We start from the raw sequence: 17,563 nt of genomic DNA, 5'->3' as shown, positions 1-17,563 counted from the left end.
CATGAAATGCCATAGCATACCATACCATACTATTCAGTGACAGACCATACAATACTATACAATGATATACCATACCATGGCAGGCCATACTATACTATACTATGACAAGTCATACCATACAATACCTTGACAGACCTCACCATACAACGACTGACCATGCCATACCTTACTATAAAATGAAAGGCCATTCCAGAATATACCATACAATACAATGACAGACCATACCATACCATACAATACAATGATAGGCCATACCATACAATACAATACCATGACAGATCATACCATACCATACCATATCATATCATACCATAGCATAACATACCATACCACACAATGACAGGCCATTCCATGATACCCCACTATACACTGACTGGCCATAACACACCTCACTCTATGATGAAAGGCCATTCCAGAATATACCATACAAAACAATGACAGAGCATACCATACCATACAATACCATTACAGATCATACCATATCATATCATACCATAGCATAACATGCCATGCAATTACAGACCATACCATACTATACAATGACAGCCCATACCATACCATACAATACCATGACAGATCATACCATACCATAACATATACCATAGCATAACCTACCATACCATACAATGACAGGCCATACCATGATATCTCACTATACAATGACCAGCCATACCATACCATAAAATGATAGGCCATTCCATGCCATACCGTACCATACAATGACAGGCCATGCCATACTATACCACAGGCTGGGTGATAGGAGCATTCGCCAGTTGATATGGCAGTGTACTAAGTGATCCAATGCTTCCTCTGTATTCCACCCCTAAGCTGCCTGGCTTGTTCTGGAACGAAAACAACCATCCTCTTCTGTGTTATTGATCCCAAAAATTGCACATTCGTTCAGCCTCACGACCCCCACCCCCTCCTCCAGTCCACAATCCTTGAATGCCCACCGCACCCTATTCCTCCAATTCTCAAATGTTTTTCTCAGTAGTGACCTTTGGTTTGTGTGTCACGTGCACGTCTGCGCGCTCATGACTCAAGCAGGGTGGTTGTCGTGCATTTAGGGGCGTTCACTGACTGTCACTTTAGGACTAATTAAGGTAAAGGTTTGTCAGGCGCTGCTTTTGAGCTCTAGGTACACCCAGCTTCCGTCCAGGACGAAGGCGCGGCTTGTTTTTGTATATTTGTAGGGCGGGTTACTTAACATATAAACATGGCGACGGCAGTGGAGATACGGTGGGATTGACTGGCGACTCGGCCAGGTCATAGGGCAGCTCTAGGGGTCACAGGAAGCTGTCAGCGGGATATAGTGCCAATATCGGCAACCGTTATCATAGCATACATCAGTACATAATCATAATAAAACACATGACACTGAATGTAAGTGGAGAAATATTGCTGCAGGTTTATTAGCATAATAAATATGCAAACACGGTGGGTTATCTTACGGGCGATCCCAGGGCAGGCCAGCCCCATGCCGCCTGCCCGTCTGATAAGCCTAGAGTCACCATGGCAACGCCAATTGGTGACCACCAAATGTTGGGAGGGTCCACCCCTCCCATCCGTGGACCTCCAGTCCACATGCTTCACCACGCCCCCCCGTGATGGGTGGGCGGAGCATACATGGCAGCCCCCGGTTGCTCAGACCCACAACCGCCTGTCGGTTAGCGGGGCGCCGTAGGTCTTCCAGTGGACACGCTAAAAGATCCCTGGGTATCCTGGCTTAGCACCACACGGTGCTGCTGCATGCTATACCCCTTGGTATGTGCAGACCCTGGATCGCCCTGTAACTCCTCCTGCAACACAAAAGTGAAAGTTGTTAGAAAAACCTACCCCCCCCTTCTTGTCCCTCCTGATGCCGGGTAAGCGGATGGGCGGGCAAGGCAAACGAGCGGACAAGAGGGCGAGGAGGGGGCGGGGACCGAATATGTACCCCCCCCTTGGCTCCTCCCCGCCGGAAGCAGCTACCTGACTGGGGTCTCCCTAGGTCAAGCCCAGGGACACGACCTCCCACCCCTGTGCCTTCCTGTGGCACTAAGGCGGCCGCCCTCAAGGGGGCGGGCCGCTGCGCAACCCCCACCCCGGGCAGCCTTACATAGTGCCAATATCGGCAACCGTTATCATAGCATACATCAGTACATAATCATAATAAAACACATGACACTGAATGTAAGTGGAGAAATATTGCTGCAGGTTTATTAGCATAATAAATATGCAAACACGGTGGGTTATCTTACGGGCGATCCCAGGGCAGGCCAGCCCCATGCCGCCTGCCCGTCTGATAAGCCTAGAGTCACCATGGCAACGCCAATTGGTGACCACCAAATGTTGGGAGGGTCCACCCCTCCCATCCGTGGACCTCCAGTCCACATGCTTCACCACGCCCCCCCGTGATGGGTGGGCGGAGCATACATGGCAGCCCCCGGTTGCTCAGACCCACAACCGCCTGTCGGTTAGCGGGGCGCCGTAGGTCTTCCAGTGGACACGCTAAAAGATCCCTGGGTATCCTGGCTTAGCACCACACGGTGCTGCTGCATGCTATACCCCTTGGTATGTGCAGACCCTGGATCGCCCTGTAACTCCTCCACAGCCTTGGGAGTGGCCACCGTCACTACCAGGGCCCCCCACCAAGGTAGACCTATTTCCTTACAACCTGCTTCAGCCAAAGCTTCCCCTAGGCCCAGTAGGTCCAGTCTATTCGCAACCCGCAGCTGCCAAGGCTTCACCAAGGTCAAGTAAAATTAAATTCATGCCTAGCGTGGAGAGGTGCACCCCATCACCCTCCAGACACCCTGTTGATTTGGCGTGTAAAAGGCCATGCCTGATGAAGCCAAAGCCTCTTAGCTCAGTGAACTTGCACATGGCGCTATTAACTTTTCTCCTTGACACCTCAATGGCTTCTCCTGAGCGGGCTCCTTGCCAAGGTAGCCTATTACTAACAGCCTGCTGCAGCCAAAGCTTCCCCTAGGTCCAGTAGGAAAAGAACCGTGCCTAAACTAGGGAGGTGCACCCCATCTCCCTCCCGGCACCCTGTGGACTTGGCGTGTATAAGACCATGCCTGATGAAGCCAAGACCTCTTTGCTCTGCGCAACTGCGCATGGCTCCTGGTAGGCCATCATACCTACAGCATACTGATACCGGGCTTCTCCCAGGTCCAGTCAAAACAAGTCTACGCCCAACCGGGCCGGCGGCCAGCGTGCACCATCAGGACAGGTTCCCCCAACCTTTCTAAACTCCTCCGTGGATTTGACTGACATGACCTTAAACCTAAATAGGCGATGGTCCAAAGTTGCCTTTGCATGGCTAAATAACAATCCCTTTGCCAAGACACTCCTGCCTGGCAGTGCCCAGCCTGCCTTCCTTCCTCTTTCACTCCGTACGAGCGGACAAGAGGGCGAGGAGGGGGCGGGGACCGAATATGTACCCCCCCCTTGGCTCCTCCCCGCCGGAAGCAGCTACCTGACTGGGGTCTCCCTAGGTCAAGCCCAGGGACACGACCTCCCACCCCTGTGCCTTCCTGTGGCACTAAGGCGGCCGCCCTCAAGGGGGCGGGCCGCTGCGCAACCCCCACCCCGGGCAGCCTTACATTTCCAATGCGCATAATGTTTATTTATCGTTGCTAATGGAAAACATCGAGAGCACACACGCGTGTGTGTGTGTGTTAGGGTGTGTGGGGTGCTGTCATTAGCACCAAGTCGCGGAGTCAGAGGTGACTCAGTGACAATCAGCGTCTGGTCTTCCATTACATGTGGATTACTTTTACAAACTTGCAAGAAAGCTGACAGCAAAGAGAAATGCTCAGATAAAGCTGTTTTAACTCCATATAATTGTTATAAACTCACCGAAGTTTACAAAGTCTATGTCACATAACACAAATGTCCAAATGGGATGAAAAGAAGGGCTACGTTTAAAGTTTGACAGTAACCGAGCGTCTAACCAGTCCTGAGTTCCTCCGCCTCATTTTTTAGAGATTGTAGATGTGTTTTGTTTCTGATGGCGGGGGCGCCATAGACGTTTTAAGCACAGGGCCCCCACCTTCTAAGGACCCTCCTGGGAAAGTAAACTTTCTCTTTATCTAGCTCACCTCTCTATATCAGGCTCTTCTCCTCTTTGTCTGCCTCTATTGCCTTTCTCTTCGCCCAAAGGATGTATTCTCCTTCCACTGCCTCTGTGAAGAAAATGTATAATTTCTGGGAAATAAGGAGAGGCGCCTGCATTAGATGCTCAACTGCTTGGGAAGGTGAAACGTTGTCTCTCTGCGTTTCAATTTTGCTATTTTTGCTTATTTTGCATTATAGGCATGTTTCATCCACCCTGCTATCTGCCTACCTCCAATAAAATGCCGACTATCTGGTGCACTGCCAACCCCCAAACACAGTCCAGTATCAACCGTCTTGTTATCCCCACCCCCAAACACAGTCCTATTCCTGAACCCTGTGAGCCACTACTCCAAGTCCCATACCTGGAAGGCTGGCCCCTCATTACACAAACACAGCCCCTTACCTGAGAAGCTTCCAGCGACTCATTTCCAAATCAACTTCCCATACCAACCCCAAGCCCTTCTGAGGGACGCTGGTGCTGTCACATTTATGGAAGGGCAGTTCTGCTGAAGAGTGCTGCCACCATCCCAAGTATGGGCTCCCCGCTGAAATACTCCAGATGTGTAGTTTTGGAACGGTCTCTCCAAAGTATAAAAGCCCCTGCGAATAATGCTGGCAATGTATGTGCCAAAACACATTTTTTGGGGTCCCGGGAGAGGGCTGGTGAGACCTCGCAACTGACCCACGTCTCCCTTACAATTTTTTAAAAACTATTAGATGTGTGAAAAAAGTCTGCATGATCACAATGTGCAGAAGCCTCACATGCTGATACTGTCCCGCAAAGTATAAATGCCCTGCTCGTCGTGGGAGGGTGATGTGCCCCTTGCCTCCAAGGTGGCATTCTGGTGGGCTGGTGAGCAAGAGATCACATGGGGCCACCATTTGTCCGGTTGGCATATTTTGTGCGGTCGGGAGATGGCAGGGGCATGGCATGTTGGTTGGAAGGACCAGGATGAGAGTGTGACTGCCCTGCCTTCCTCCTTGCAATGCCTTTTGTGAACTGGGAGAAGAAAGGGAAAGAGATTGCCAAGGTTCAGCAAGTCCCCGCCCTGATGGGTACATTTCAAGCAGTCAGGGTATGTGGCAAACCTGCTCTGGGAAGGGGGTGCTGGTAAATAAGTGCATGCCACTAAAGGCAACTGTGACTCCCTGGTTCACTTGATCTCAGTCACCTCTGGTGCTCGTGGTCCAGAGAGCTAAAGACATGATAAGATGACAGTTTCCAGAGCTGGTGAGGCATGCTTAATGGCTGGCCCAGTGGTCTCCACAGCATCAATGCTGGACAAAAAGTCAGCCAGTCTATCTCACCCCTTTTTCTGCTACCGATGGCTGATGGAAAGTAGGAAGAAAGTTGAACCAAGAGCTGCACTTGTATTGTCGTGGATTCCTCCAGAGTAAACTCTTGCAAGTGTAAATACAATCTCCAATTCTCGAGTCAAACCAGGAAGCTCAATTTTCAGTGTGTTGAGGCTCTACCAATATTTAAAGGTTAAAAGTTAAACCCCCTGGGATCCATAGCCTGCCACAACAACTCTGAAATTGTTCTCAAATTGTTCCAGAAATTGATTCCAGGACTGAGCACACTACTCTACGTGACACATAATTTAAATGACTGCGCCCACCAACTGCTGATCATCTTCACTAAGCCATTCTGCATCGGCTTTTAAGGAGTCTATTAAGCTTATTTTCACTTTAAAAAAAAAAACTGAGATTAGCATACAATATGCATAGATATTCTTCCTTATACCCATAAAACTGCTGAATGTGTCAGAGTCTGGGGTCGATGCACTACTTCTCCTGAATTCTCTAAATGGAGTAAGCAAGCAAATTAGTGTAAAGCTAGATCTAAATCTGGTAGAAAGGGCTTCATGTACATACTTTTGTGCCCCGTCCCTGGTTTATTTAGAGCTCAAGTCTTTGTTTTTCTTTAATCTAGCTAGATTTATTTTGTAATTACTAGGTTCTTGTTTTTATCAGAGGTTTGAAAGTGTGATAAGAAAATTCTCCATCCTAAAATTCTTGCAACAAGGATTGCTTGTAACCGGACAATGGATGCCCAAAGCCCATCATTGGGCTTATCATTTCTTAAAAGTGAGGGGGCATCTAGCTTCATCCTCCGTCAACTTTTAGAAAAAGGATTCCCCATTGCCATAGTTTGACTTTTTAAATTAGCTTCATCTGAGTATTACAATTCACCAAAATAAATACCTAAGTAAATATGTCCCAGAGTCCTTTCCACTTTATAGTTGCACATAAACCGTGATCCTGGTTTTTGAAGCCTATGGCTAAACACCATAATAGTGTTTCTTTAATATTTTAGCTTTAATGTTAGTTCATTTACAGTGTTAGATTGCTCCAGGACACTAACTGCCCATTACAGGCTGATGCTTATTGAATCCAAGATAAGGGTCATCATTCATATTGTAATAAAGGGATTTGACAAGAGCACAACTTTGGCTGGTATGTTCTGGTGCTCCGCAGGCTTTTTGTTATGTCGGCAGTCTATAGGTTGAACAACAAGGAAGTGAGGACACATCCCTGCTATAACAGTTGTATTTATCTTCACTTTCTGAGTCAGCCTATTTCTATTCTTAAATATGACCCAGATGTTGAATAAAGACTCATTATGGCTTTCAATAGTCAGATTGATTCCCCATTTGTTTAGTTTTGCCCACAAATGTTGTTTTCACCCTATGGAAACATTTGTTACAGTCTTCACAAAAGGCATGTAATAAAATAGGCTGGGTTATACTCCTATTATGGTTTAAGGTAGACTGAGCTATGTTATAAGGTGCCCACAGGCAGAATCCCATTTAATACACTGCTATCAGATTGTTTTCCGAAGCCCAAGCCTACTGGGCAGATTTATCATTGAGTTGCTTCGCCCACGCAAGGGGGCACAAGGGCAACGCAACTGCTAAATCAGATTTATCAAGCCACGCAAAGTCACCTTGCATGCTCCTGCATGGCTTGATCAATCTAGAGCCGTGATACTCATAGTATGGCCCGCGGCCCGACACGCCTTTACTGGTGGCCTGCGGACCTTGCCTTGCAGTTTCCAGGCCGGCAGTAAACTCAGAAGATGACCGCAGGAGCATACGAAGTGAATAAGTATTAAATAGGTATTCACTACATATGCTCCTGCGGCCATCTTCTGTGTTTTCTGCCGGCCTTTGTGACGTCATGACACCTTCAGAAAGCTTCCCGAAAGGCCCTTTAAAAGTCAGCTGTAAGTGCTTTCCCAGCTGAATTTTAAAAGGGTATTTTGGGAAGCTTCCTGTTTGGACAGAGACAGGGAGAGACACGGCGTAAGATAGAGGCATAGAGACACAGAGACAGATGGAGACACAGAGACAGATAGAGACAGAATCAGACAAAGATAGTGTAAAGCAGGTATTCAGGCATTAAAGTATTTAAATAAATCCAAAGGAGATCGAAGAAAGAAGATCTTAAAGCTTTATTCAAGTTAACACCAACACATCACTGGAGTGCGTCCTCCCCATCTGAAGTACGAACGGCAACTGTCCACTGACACCGTTCATACTTCAGAAAGGAGGTTAGACGCACGGGGATGCATCTTCGAGAGATGCCTATTTAAATAACATCAAATAGCATGCATGCGCGTGTAAGCTCACCACGCGCATGCGAGTACAAACCACGAGCTCTACAGGTAACACGAGCTCGTTACGCATGTAAACACCCATTAAGTATATTACATCACCCTTCTCCTTTCACAAATAAAACAAAATTGAATTTAATGAAAATAAAAATCTTTGTATCTCAAAGAAAACGTACAATTGCGAACAGGTCTTGATGAACCAATTACAGGAGAATTATTATTACCAACAACTTGAGCTACAGCAGACAATGATGATCTCAGAGAGTAATCTCCTGCATCACCATTGTTAATTGACCTTGAAGAGTCTGGTGAAGTAGAGCCAAAGTATGAAAAATGTAAATCATCATTAAAAACATTTTTTTTTTTTTACGATTTCATTTGCTTGATGTGAGGTCAATTTAATTAACATTCTCTTACTCCACCAACCTTTCTGGCCAAGAAAAACCGAACCTTTAGACACTTTTAACACTTGTACAGGAAGAGACAGTTTCGAAAGACCCTTCTTAACTTTCTTGGGAGACTTGATCATCACCCAGTCTCCAATTGTAAACTCATTTGCATAATTGCAACTCCTACTATCAAAGTTTTTCTTTTGTATAGCTTGTTGAACTGCAACTTTCTTAATCATGTCCTTCTTGTCTTTGCAAGCCAAGCATGAATCCTCATTCTTCAACAATGTTCTAATCCATGATAGACAAAGGGTACCATTAGGATCTCTTTTCTTGAGTAATCTAAATGGTGAGACCCCAGTTGACGAATGAGGAGTTGTAAGATATGACCAAATCTTATTTTTTAAGAACATATCCACAGGTACACTAGTGGATAAAGCTGACTGTATTCCCTCCTTTATAAATCTATTCATTCTTTCAACTAAACCATTAGCTGACGGGGAATACAATGCCACCTTTAAATGTTTAATAGCATGAGATTTCAAATAATTTTCCATCACATTTGAGGTAAAGTGAGAACCATTGTCTGTGACTAACTCTCTCGGATATCCTTCAGAAAGAAATATTCTAGAAAGGAAGTTAATCACAGACAATGTGGAAGGTACAGAACAAAATTCAAACTCCACCCATTTTGAATAGTAATCTATTAATACCAAGATGTATCTTTTTTCATGAGAAAGCAAATCAAATGGGCCTGCAAAATCCAATGCTAATTTGGACCATGCTTCTTCTGGAACTGGAACATTATGCAAAGGTGTCTTTACCGTTTTCCAATGTTTGTCAGATACTAGACAAGTTGCACATGAATTTACCCACTTGGCAACATCTGCATCTGAACCAGGCCACCAAAAATTTTCTTTCAACCTCCTTGAGGTTGCACCTATGCCCAGATGCCCCTCATGCGCTATATCAAAAAATTTCTTACGCAGTGAAGTTGGGGGAACTGCGAGATCACCGCGCAAGATCAAACCTTCAACTAGAGTAAGTTCCTGATTGATTTGTGCAAATGATTTTAAGGGAGAGGGAAGTGAGCTTCTTTGGGCCATCCTGAAACAATCATGTTCTTTACTGCAACAAGAGTGGAATCTTCTTCAGACGCTCTCACCCAATCATCCTGTGTGACATGAGGCAAGTCATTGACAAGATCATCAATAGACGCCACCACACATTCCACATCATCAAATCTTGAACATGAGGAGTTATCTTTGAATGATAACCTAGAGAGGCAATCTGCTCTTGAATTTCGGCCCCCAGGTATGTGTTTTATAACAAAATTGTATTCATGTAATCGTGACAATAAACAAACCAGCCTGGAGGAAGCTTTTCCTGTACCATTCCCATTTAACAAATGTATTAATGGCTTATGATCGGAAAAGATTTCAAATTGAGTACCCCAAATGAAAGTCTTAAATTTTTCCACAGCCCATGTACAAGCAAGAGCTTCCCTCTCAATGGTACTGTAATTTGACTCTGCATTAGAGAAAGATCTTGAGGAAAAAGCTATTGTATTTTCCTTTCCATTGACCCATTGGCAGAGGACGGCCCCTAATCCATTTTGACTTGCATCAACCGACAAAATGCACTTTTCACCAGGTGAAAATGGAGAAAGAGCGGGGGCTTGAATGATGAGTTTTTTTATTAAGTCAAAAGCTTGTTGTGCTTCAATTCCCCATGTGAAGCATGCATTTTTCTTTAATAAAACACGTAGAGGTTGAACCACTTGAGCATAATTGGATATAAACTTTGAGTAATATTCTGTCATCCCCAAAAATGATCTTAACAGATCTTTATTTTTGGGCATACTGACTTCATCAATCGCTCTTGTGAGTGAAAACTTAGGCCTGATTCCTGAGGCAGAGATGGTGTGCCCTAGGTAGTCAATGGAATCCATAGCCATAAATTTACATTTATCTGTACCCAAGGTTACCCCAAATTCTTTAAATGTATCCAGTACTCTCCTGAGAGTAGACAAGTGCTCAATTTTGTTTTTTGAAAATATTAAGACATCATCCTGATAAGCTTGAACAGAATTAATGCCTTTTAACATGTGATCCATAAACCTTTGAAATACGCTTGCCGCAGATGCTAGACCAAACGGAAGTCTTAGATATTTATATGCACCAAAAGGTGTTACAAACGTAGTTAGGTCAGTGGAAGATTTGGATAATGGTATCTGATGATAGGCTGACCTTAGGTCCAACATGGTGAAACATGTCGCACCTGCAATGTTACATAACAAATCTTGAATTTTTGGTAGGGGGTGACAATCCACTATAATACTTTTGTTAAGTGTGTGTAAGTCAGCACACAAACGAATAGAATTGTCCTTTTTTCTTACTATTACAATGGGACTAACCCATTCTGAGGACTCTGTGGACTGAATAATACCCTCTTTGACCAACTTATCAAGCAGAATTTTAAGGTCATTTCTGACGCTCAACGGAACTGGTCTCGCTTTATGAGAAACTGGGATAGCATTTTCTTTTAGTTTGATGACATGTTCTACTTTTTTTACTTTACCAATGTTTGTTGTAAAAACTTCAGGATATTCTGTAAACATGGTATGACCAATATCTGTACAATCATAGGAATTATTATGACTGCCATCATTGATGGAAGTGATTGTATACTCCTCATTAATTTGAATAGGATTTTCAGAACCAGGAACCAGTTTCAACCCCATTCTGGCTAAATCCTGCCATCCAATAATGTTCTTTCCTTTAGGAGCTACATAAATCTTTGTTAAAATTTTACGATTTAAACAAGTAATAGACTCCATGAAAAAACCATGCATATCAATTATGTGACCACCATATGCTTTTGGAATGATATCCAAGGGTAGTAAGGGCTTCTTAAAAGACCAACACTTTTCAAATAAAGTGTCTGACACAATAGTAACTGGTGCTCCAGAGTCAGCCATCATGTCCACCTTAACATTCCCAACAATAACAACACATAATGGTTCCTTAAATTTCTGAACGACCGAGGACATATCTAAAGAGTCAATAGAAAGCATGAGTCTTTCAAGGCTATCATCAAGTGACTGAATAACTTCAACATTAGTATTTCCATGAGCATTATCAGTGTCTAAATTGCTAACTCTGACCATTTTCTTGCTTCTGCACACAGTATAAAAATGACCCATTTTCCCACATTTTGTACATTTCTTACCTAGTGCCATACAGATAGGGCTATCACCTAAATGTGATTTTGAACCACACCTAAAACAAAAAGAGTTAGTTTTTGCCTGTTTTTGAAAAAAAGGTTTTACAAATTTTGGCCTGAAAGAAACATGGTTAATGTGAGGATCATTTTGAATCATGTTAACAGGTGAAGGGTTGACCTCAGTTAAACATTTTGATGTTATAATAGATCTCTCAATCCCTTTTGCGATGTCTATAACCTCAGCAAGGGAAGGATCTCTGCAGCTGAGAAGACGTTCTTGAATTGTTTTGTGAAAACAGCTGTACACGAACTGATCCCTTATGTACGAGTCAAGGTAAGCTCCAAAGTTACAATTCACCGCCAGGTTCCTTAAAACTGAAATATAGTCTTCAATGGATTCATCAGAACCTTGTTTCCTCTTCATAAAGTTAAATCTTTCAAGCAAAGCGCTTGGCTGCTCTAAAAACTTTTTATTTAACCTGTTAACGGCATCAGTGTAAACGTTCCATCCATCTCCTTCATCTGGTGGTGGAATGGTGACAGGTAAGTTGTCAAAAGTCTCTCGCCCAGCACTGCCCAAAAAACTGTAAAGAATTGCAAGTCTGCGTTTGGGTGAATACTCCTCTGCATCTATTGCCACCAGGTAATTCTCAAAGGATTTAAACCATAGTTTCCAGGGCTCCTTCGGCTTTCCTGGTCTTGCAAGAAACTGCTCTAGCTGACATATTTGCTGAGAGGACATTACAACTGATTTTAATTTAACTTTTAGCAAGGTAGTTCTGTAAAACGATGTAATAAAGCACCAATTGTTAATTTTCTATTTTTTTTTTAGTAAAACCAAGGTTGTAGGCATGTTGAAAACATCAAATTCGACTTACTTAAGTTTAATTGCGAGTTCCTGCTGAGGTGTCCTTAATTTTCTCCTTTTCACAGTGTGAAATACAACCCACATGTGTGACCAATAGCGCTGCACGTTTGAAAACTGAGAATATTACTCTACGCTCTTCCAACCAATGAGAGTGCGCGTATGATGAATTTCTCTTTTGCCTCTTTAGCCAATGAAAACGGACCTCTTCCGTGTTAGGGGGTTTGTACTTGAGTGAAAACGAGAGGCGTCCGTTGATTGGCTGTTCCCTCACTAATCCGGAAACTCCTCTATTATTAGCCTGAAGTTGAACGAAGGTTTCCTTAGCGAGAGGATAAGCGTGAAGATCACACAGCCGGTAAGAAGCACAAATCGTTGTGATGTTGGTATTTATGTTTAAATAACTCGTCGCCAAATGTAAAGCAGGTATTCAGGCATTAAAGTATTTAAATAAATCCAAAGGAGATCGAAGAAAGAAGATCTTGAAGCTTTATTCAAGTTAACACCAACACATCACTGGAGTGCGTCCTCCCCATCTGAAGTACGAACGGCAACTGTCCACTGACACCGTTCATACTTCAGAAAGGAGGTTAGACGCACGGGGATGCATCTTCGAGAGATGCCTATTTAAATAACATCAAATAGCATGCATGCGCGTGTAAGCTCACCACGCGCATGCGAGTACAAACCACGATCTCTACAGGTAACACGAGCTCGTTACGCATGTAAACACCCATTAAGTATATTACAGATAGAGTCAGGTACAGACACAGATAGAGACAGGGACAGACAGAGATAGGGGCAGATAGAGACAGAGCCAGATAGAGACAGAGCCAGATAGAGACAGATAGAGACAGGGACAGACAGAGACAGATAGAGGCAGAGGCAGATAGAGGCAGCGACAGAGCTAGAGACAGATAGAGACAGTGAGAGACAGGGAGAGACAGAGAGAGACAGAGAGAGACAGGGAGAGACAAACAGAGACAGATAGAGACAGACAGAGGCAGGTAGAGGCAGAGATAGAGAGAGGCAGAGATAGAGAGAGGCAGAGATAGAGAGAGGCAGAGATAGAGAGAGGCAGAGATAAAGAGGCAGAGATAGAGAGAGGCAGAGATAAAGAGGCAGAGATAGAGAGAGGCAGAGACAGATAGAGGCAGAGACAGATAGAGACACAGACAGAGACAAACGGAGACAGATAGAGGCAGAGACAGAAAGAGTGAGACAGGTAGAGGTAGAGGCAGAGACAGGTAGAGGCAGAGACAGGTAGAGGCAGAGACAGATAGAGGCAGAGACAGATAGAGGCAGAGACAGATAGAGGCAGAGACAAGTAGAGGCAGAGACAGATATAGACAGAAAGAGGCAGAGACAGATAGAGGCAGAGACAGATAGAGGCAGAGACAGATAGAGATTGATAGAGGCAGAGATCGATAGAGGCAGAGACAGACAAAGGCAGAGATAGATAGAGGTAGAGACAGATATAGGCAGAAACAGAGGCAGAGACAGAAAGAGAGAGAAACAGATAGAGGCAGAGACAGGTAGAGGCAGAGACAGATAGAGACAGGCAGAGACAGATAGAAGAAGAGACAGATAGAGGCAGAGACAGACAGAGACCGACAGGGACAGGGACAGGGACAGATAGAGACAGTGACAGGGACAGACAGAGACAGATAGAGGCAGAAACAGACAGAGAGATGGAAAGACAGACGGAGAGAGAGACAGACAGAGAAACAGACAGTGGGAGACGGAGAGAGGGAGACGGAGAGAGGGAGACAGAGGGAGGGAGACAGAGGGAGGAGAGAGGGAAACAAAGTGAGACGGATGCAGGGAGACAGAGGGAGACGGACGCAGGGAGACAGAGGGAGACGGACGCAGGGAGACAGAGGGAGACGGAAGCAGGGAGACAGAGGGAGACGGACGCAGGGAGACAGAGGGAGACGGACACAGGGAGACAGAGGAAGGGAGACAGACAGAGGGAGGAGGAAGACAGACAGAGGGAGGAGGGAGACAGACAGAGGGAGGAGGGAGACAGAGGAGAGAGAGAGAGAGAGAGAGAGAGAGAGAGAGAGAGAGAGAGAGAGAGAGAGAGAGGATGGGAGACGAGGAGGGAGACAGAGGGAGAGAGAGAGAGAGGGAGCCAGAGGGAGAGAGAGGGAGGGAGATCGAGGGAGACAGAGAGAGACAGAGAGAGAGAGGGAGACAGAGAGACAGAGGGTGGGAGACAGAGGGAGGGAGACAGATGGAGCGAGAGAGAGAGAGAGGAGACAGAGAGAGAGAGGAGACCGAGTGAGGGAGGGAGAGAGAGGGTGAGAGAGAGAGATGTGTGTATGCCGGGACTGGTGGCTCAGTGGACGAATGCGTCTACTGCAGGGGCCTGTGTTCAACCTCATGGTCCCAGCTTTTTATTTTGCTCTAGTCCCGACCCCCTCCCCAACTGAAACCGCCCCCACCGGTGTGGCCCTGGGCCACAAACCACACTGTAAATTTGCCCCCGAGAGAAAGTTAGTGAGTACCCATGATCTAGAGTAACCCAACTCCATGCAAATTGCTGCGTTGCGTTAGTCTGCCTCAGGGAGGTGTTCCTTGGGCACAGTGAGGTTGTTTCCATGCATCCACCCATGGATTTTAACACATTACCAGACTTACCATAACTGGTAGACCTGGTAATGCGTCAAAATGCTACGCCTCCCCAGGTAAGGCTTAATGAGGAGAAATATCTTTATTTCTCCTAGTTTTTCCCTCCACAAAGAAATGGGGAAATGCCTCAGAGGATTCTTTTTGTGCAGGAAGATGTGCTTTCCTGCACAAAAGCAATCCGGGCTGCAACGCAGGGACCCTTGCACCACGGCACAAGGGGGCCTGCGTTGGCGCTTCCTGTCCTTTCCTTGCACCAGCGCAAGGAAAGGACAGGAATGTGCTGTATCATGTTAAATATGGTGCATTCCTGCCCTTTCCCTTTTACGCAGTGCAATAAATGGACCGGAGAGAGCAGGATTACAGAACGAAAAAGGAGTTAATACTGCTCCTTTTTGTTGGGGTTGATATGGCACATTCTGATTGGTAGACTCTGGTCCGGACCAGAGAGGGAGCATCTGCTCAGATTCAGTATTCTTTTTACTGGGGAGCTTGAACGGAATTTCCTGTTAACACAGTGGTCACGGTCTTCTTGTGCTATGATCCAAATTACACGTTTTGATTGGTTGCTTTTATATGCGGACCAGGGAGGGAACCTTTTCCCAGACTGAATAGTTTCTCCTATGATGTACTTGGAGTTTGCAACAAGCTTTTCCTTTGGCTAATATAACATATATAAGGGACAGAGAAACCATCACAATCCTCAACGGATAGACAGACGGCCTCACATACCCGAGCGGATAACATGCTAGGTGAGTCCCCCAGAAGGAAGGGACCTCTACGGGGCGACTGGATTTTTTCATCACTTGGCAGTATTTCAGACGTGTGGACAAGTAACCTTGCTGGTTCTTGGACCCTTATATTTGTCCAGAAAGATTGTTATTAAGAGTAAACCATTCTTGGCCATGGGACTATTTTTAATTAGTTACTATTCCCATCTCTCATAAACTTAAGTGGACTTTTAGGAAGGTATACTCCCCCAAGTGAATTAAACAAGTGTGATCCTTGGAGGGTGGCACCTCGATTGACTGACCTAAAACTGGGATTACATTTGGAAATGCCTTATTTAACTCCACTTTTGGAAGATTGATATTTGATCCTAAATAGCAAATTAAATTCTCTTCTGTTTTAGCAATGATCTAAGGCAATTATCCTTTTAAGATTTTATTGAATGGACGCTACGGTGATCACCAGCGCATTGACACTACATCCGGCAATAAATTAAGCTTCTGGGTGATCATCAATACGATAATCTCAAGTGAGTCTATTTTTGAGAGATTTTTTGTTTGCTGATATCTTAGTCATATGGTCAATGGTCTTTATACTTAACCATAATTCATATTATTTCTGGTCACAATGAAGAGAACCCTTAAATTGGGGTGCTGCAATCTTAGTCCTATGGTTAGTGGTCTATATATTTAACCAGAAATTAAAAAATAGTTTCCGGTTACAATGATGAGGACTTATAGATCTCAAATTGATAACTAATTTGTGGCCATACCTTGGTATAATATTCTTAATCCAATTGTTGGAAGAGTGATTACTGAACTTTAATAGTAAATGATTTCCTGTTCCTTTCCAGTATGAATCCAAGGCATTAATTCCTTCAAAGTCTTTATCTAACAGACGTTACGATGATTATAATAGAGAAACATCTTGGTGATCTTCAAAAAGACAATTCCAAGTGAGTCTATCTTGAGAATTTGATTTTGGTGTTGCCTTTTTGTTCAGACTGTTATTGGTTGAGACATTCATCAAGGAAGTAATTTCTTTTTCTGGCCATACTGAAGAGGACCCTTAGATATTGATAGGAGAATTTTTCATTAATTGTTAGCTTTTGATAAACATATGTATTGTCTCAGTAATGGCCGATTGAACATGTGCAATTTGAAAACTTTAAGACTAACAATGGAATCTATGTTGTATTATCCATGTCTGACTTTTAGCAATTGGAGTCACTTTTTGAATTTATAATGCTGCTGTGTTTCATTAACCAATCAATTGTTATTTGTAATAATATAATGAGATTTTATATATATAGCTAGGGAGTCTTTGATGAAAGGCAACAAATCTCTTGGATTATTGATGTTTGTTCATTCAAAGGTTGATTTGTTTTGGCTGTTTTTGTATTTCATGTCTATCTAGTCTTTTCACCTAGGTTTTACCAACCTTTTGGTGTATATGAGGTATTTTAAGTGACATACGTTTTATTATTGTTTTTTCAGACTGATGAAGTCCATGTTGGACGAAACGCGTTGGATGGGCTGATACATTTGACTACAAATAAAGAATAATTGAAAATAAGGAATCTCAGGACTCCTTGCACTCCATTTTTGCATGGATTTTGTAGATGCAATAACATTTTGTATAATTTGGGAAAAAAAGATGTTTAATTACATGCTTGTGCATAATTAATGCAGGTATTCCGTTCAATTGTATGCTCCTTTCCAGAACCTAATAGCTATTTATCTCAGGCAGATTCAATTCATCCCACAAGCCTTTCTCAAGTTGGAAAGGTACCATCACCGTTTGAAATACATACAAACTTTTGACATAGACAGTGAAAAAGTGCGAAGTGACTCGTCCAGGGAGAGTTTCATAAATGCTATATCCCCATAAAAAACAATGTGCAAATCAACATACCAATAATTCATATGGTCACATGATTATTAAAGAATAAAGCAAGTGCCTAAATAAAAATTGTGTAATTTGAAAATCACATATTTATTT

At 43.9% G+C, this 17,563-nt stretch overlaps 1 long non-coding RNA gene across 2 annotated transcripts in view; it reads left to right on the top strand.

Annotated features, from left to right (window-relative positions):
* LOC146868300 (uncharacterized) overlaps positions 1 to 17,185 on the top strand; it is a 36,296-nt gene extending 19,111 nt beyond the window's left edge. The window contains exons 2-5 of one of the 2 annotated variants that reach the window (XR_014966197.1): positions 12,393 to 12,560; positions 15,966 to 16,091; positions 16,416 to 16,517; positions 17,059 to 17,185. This is a non-coding gene — a long non-coding RNA (uncharacterized LOC146868300). The remainder of the gene's footprint in view (positions 1 to 12,392; positions 12,561 to 15,965; positions 16,092 to 16,415; positions 16,518 to 17,058) is intronic. The other variant, XR_014966198.1, reaches the window with a different exon arrangement.
* The last annotated feature ends 378 nt before the right edge of the window (positions 17,186 to 17,563 follow it).

The sequence above is a fragment of the Triturus cristatus genome, chromosome 1_2 (genome assembly GCF_964204655.1).
Source record: "Triturus cristatus chromosome 1_2, aTriCri1.1, whole genome shotgun sequence".
Classification (NCBI taxonomy): Eukaryota; Metazoa; Chordata; class Amphibia; order Caudata; family Salamandridae; genus Triturus; species Triturus cristatus.
This window is presented reverse-complemented; position numbering and strand designations above follow the sequence as displayed.